Source organism: Triticum aestivum, chromosome 3A, assembly GCF_018294505.1.
Source record: "Triticum aestivum cultivar Chinese Spring chromosome 3A, IWGSC CS RefSeq v2.1, whole genome shotgun sequence".
Lineage (NCBI taxonomy): Eukaryota > Viridiplantae > Streptophyta > Magnoliopsida > Poales > Poaceae > Triticum > Triticum aestivum.
Genome location: NC_057800.1, coordinates 659,483,214 through 659,487,842, shown reverse-complemented (window position 1 = coordinate 659,487,842; position 4,629 = coordinate 659,483,214).

Here is a 4,629-nt window from a genome sequence, read left to right as displayed (position 1 = left end):
GAGCTGGAAAGAAGCGAACTTGACGAAATCTTCAGTCCTGACGTTGCTGCATTCAAAATGCTTGCCCAGATCCACTAGCCAATCGTCAGCATCGGTAGCCTCAACACAACTGCTGAACGTCTTTGGGCCATTTGCGAGGAACTGGTTCAGAGTAGCAAAGTGGTGCTGATTGTGGCCTTGATTCCCTTGACTGCCTTGATTGCGCTCTTGGAGGATTTGCATGATCAACTGTGTATTTGCATTAGTAGCGGCCATCACAGCTTGCCATGCTTCCGGAGGAGGCGGAGGTGGAGGCGGATCAGGATTCGGAGTCGTGCGCGTTGGAGGAGCCATCCTGAACAGGTTGACCACCATTAGCACATTGATAGACAACAATATAGAAGCTGAATCCAACGGAATGAAAATTGCAACAAATAGTCTTCACATCCGAACAAAATGAACGAATGCATTTCTCTTCAAATGGTCACATATCCATAAATTGCGAAGCCACGAAGAATTAAGGTAGAGAAATAAATCAACAAGGTACGGATCAAGAACGAATAATCGGTAAGAAATCCCAATCTCAAACCAATATCCGTGGAAGAAGAACTAGAGCTACTAGAATTCCCACCTATGAAATTCCCGAACCTTTCCGGTTATGCAATCAGGTGTTGGGGATACAGGGGAAGCACAATATCTCACCCAAACTAGCAAATCCTACATCCAACTGTATCCATCCTTCAACACATAACCAAGAAAACTTCGGAAACCATCTACCTCAACCTTCGAAAAGCATCCGTTATACAAGTTATGGCGATACTCCCGAACTCCCGCCCCAGTACTGGGTGGCGTCGAGGTTATCTCACCAACGAACTGCATAAAAGAGATTTCCGATGTCGCGCACATATCTCAAGTATACCAGAATTGCAACGATAAAATTGTGACGACAACACCTCGGAGCTCAACTCCCCGGGACACTGCCACAACCCCTAAAGACAGGAGGCACCAAGAACAATGTTCTCGTCACAAAACCATCGGAACAAAACCAAAATACTCGCGTGATCCTAAAATTTTTTTTAGTGAAATTTGAGAAGAGAAGAGTCAAAACTCTACGCCAGGATGCCTTACCAGAGCGAAGAGGAGACTGGGAAGTAAAAAGAATTCCTAAGCTCTCCGATATATAATTCCTAAGGACTCAAAACATTTTTCTAGACACAACTCGGCTGCTAAAAACGATCAAGCAATGGGGCTCCTAAGGTCGGGGAAGGCTCTGATTACCAACTTGTAACGCCCTCGATGCGGCTATAGCTCCCACGTGTCGAGGCACGACTTAGAGGCATAACCGCATTGAAAGAAATGTCGCAAGTCAGGCAATCATTACAACATCCCATGTAATATATAATAAAAGGGGGAGATAACATAGTTGGCTTACACTCGCCACGTCACATCAGAGTACATAAATAACATCCATCATACAAATCACTAATGGCCCGACTACGGTGCCAAAATAGAAAAGACCCCCAACATGCGACAAGGCCCTGAATCGATTACCCCAACTAGGCACCACTACTGATCATCCGGAAAAGACACGTAGTATCGCTGAGAGTCCTTGTCGAACTCCCACTTGAGCTCGTAATCGTCAACTGAAGCAGAAACACCTGGACCTGCATCTGGAGTTGTAGTATCTGTGAGCCACAGGGACTCAGCAATCTCACACCCACGCGATCAAAACTATTTAAGCTCATAGGAATGGATAAGGCAAATATATGTGGAGCTGCAGCAAGCGACTAGCATATGTGGTGGCTAACTTATACGCAAAAGAGAGCGAGAAGAGAAGGCGAAGCACGAGCGAGAAGCTAAAGGAACATCCTGTGCAAGCATAACTCCAACACTGTGTCCACTTCCCGGACTCCGCCGAGAAGGGGCCATCACGGTAACTCACACGGTTGATTCATTTTAATTAAGTTTAGTTCAAGTAATCTACAACCGGACATTAACAAATTCCCATCTGCCCATAACCGCGGGCACGGCTTTCGAAAGATCAATCCCTGCAGGGGGGTCCCAACTTAGCCCATAACAAGCTCTCACGGTCAACGAAGGAATAGACCTCCACCCAAGACACACCGATCAGACTCGGTATCTCGGTACAACAAGATGATTCGACAGGTTAAAACAAGTCCAGCAACACCGCCCGAATGTGCCGACAAATCCCGATAGGAGCTGCACATATCTCTTTCTCAGGGCACACTCAGATGAGCAATCCGTACAACTAAAACCAACCCTTGAGTTTCCCCGAGGTGGCGCTGCACAGGGCTCTAGTTCGGACCAACACTCAGAGGAGCACTGGCCCGTGGGAGGCTAAAATAAAGATGACCTTCGGGCTCCGGAAACCCAAGGGAAAAAGAGGCTAGGTGGCAAATGGTAAAACCAATGTTGGGCATTGCTGGAAAAGCTTTAATCAAGGCGAACTATCAAGGGGTTCCCATTATAGCCCAACCGCGTAAGGGACGCACAATCCGGGAACATAACACCGATATGACGGAAACTAGGGCGGCAAGAGTGGAACAAAACACTAGGCGAGAGGCCGAGCCTTCCACCCTTTACCAAGTATATAGATGCATTAAGATAACATAGCAATATAATGATATCCCAACAAGTAAATAAATGTTCCAACAAGGAACGGCTCCAATCTTCACCTGCAGCTAACAACGCTATAAGAAGGGCTGAGCAAACCGGTAACATAGCCAATCAACGGTTTGCTAGGACAATGGTGGGTTAGAGGTTCAACATGGCAATTGGGAGGCTGACAAGCAAAAGGTAGGCATCGTAGCAGTGGCAAAGCAAAAGAGCGAGCAAACTAGCATAGATAGTAGTGATTTCGAGGGTATGATCATCTTGCCTGCACAGTTGTCAGAGTTGACTGGATCCTCACAAGCAAACTCAACGGGCTCCTCGGTAGCGAACTCGTCTCCCGGCTCTACCCAACAAGACAAACAAGCAACAAGGATACAATCAACCACGGGCAAGACCAAGCAATATGATGAAATGACGATATGCTATGCGGGATGCGATGCGGGATGCAAAATGCAAGATATGACAGGAAAAGCATGAACCTGGCATCAACTTGGAAAACCAAGTGTGCCACTGGATAGAGGGGATGAAATCGCTTGAAAACGATATAAAGATCATAGGAATCGGAGCTACGGTTTGGAAATGGCAAGCGTTTTAAGATATGACACCGGTCTGCGATTTACAGCAAGTAGGCATCTAAATGCAACGAAATGAACATGCTACAGCCACCAAACATGAAAACAAAATACATGGCAGTGATGTACACAAGATGGTTGACAAAACACTAGCACTGAGCCATAGGCAAATTCATCCATTAAGAGGTTCAAACAAGCATGGCTAAAACGCAAATGCAAAACAGATTCCAGACTTAGTGAAATTAACACTAGTCTGAAATTTCAGATCACGATGCTCTCTTCGGAGCAGCAAAACAACATGATAGAAAACCTGAACATGACAAGTAAGAACATGGCATGGAGCTACTCAACAAGCTTAACAAAACACCCAAAGTGACCTGGGGCCAAAAGGGTTCACAAAATACTCTACCGAGCTCACGAACATAGCTCGAACACAATCAGTTTTCAGACTTAGTGAAAACTGAGACATGCTGAAAATTTAACTCACGAAGGCATGTAAACGAGCTCGATGCACTCACTACGGTGCAAGTCATGGCAAGGAAAGCATATAACCAGCAATAAGGCACAATGTGCTAGCTACACATGGCAAGAACGAAGGCATAGCATGCATGGAACACTAACGGTAGCATCGGCAAAATCGCAAACAAGTTGACGACCTGCCCAGATTAACAACGAAGCAAAAGTTGAGCTCGATTGAGTCAACCTAGAGCACTCCACATATGCCAACAAAGACATGGATGGATAGAGCATAACATAAATATCAAAACTCCCTTACTGATCATCCTCAAAAGAGGCACGGATCACTAGGAAACAAGCTGGACATATAGCATCATGAACTAAAATATCCCAGACTTAGTGAAAATCACTAAGTCTCGGAAATCAGCAAATCTCAGGTACCTCTCTTCGCAAGCTTGCACAAGACAACACACACATCCTAAAAATGCATGGGTGACACCTCTGGAAAGAAGACAAAATGCTTAACAATTCATCCCAAAGGAGCACAGGCATATCATGCACGAATTAAACATAGCAAAAATGACAAAAGTGCATGATGAACTAACGGATCTGCAATTTAACTCACGAAGCCTCCTTCTAACAGCATTTTGGGCATCAAGATGACCTCAAATGCAAATGATGCAATGGAATGAAATGATGTACATGTCGAGGCGAAGATTTTGATATATCATATGCCCAAAACGGAGCAACGGTTGCGAAGATACAAGCAGTCAAAGTTAGCACGAAAAATTAGGGTTTCGGGGGAGAGAGGTCAACCGATGCCCAGATCCAGATCTGGATCGGCACGCTTCCCGAGGCGGTACCGGAGACACTGTAGCAGCCGGAGGAGCTCGTCGCCGGAGCCTGTGGAGGAGGGGAGGCCGGCGAGGCGGCGGGGAGAGGCCGGGGTGGCGCCGGGGAAGGCCGGAGGCGGCGCCCGGCGGCGGTG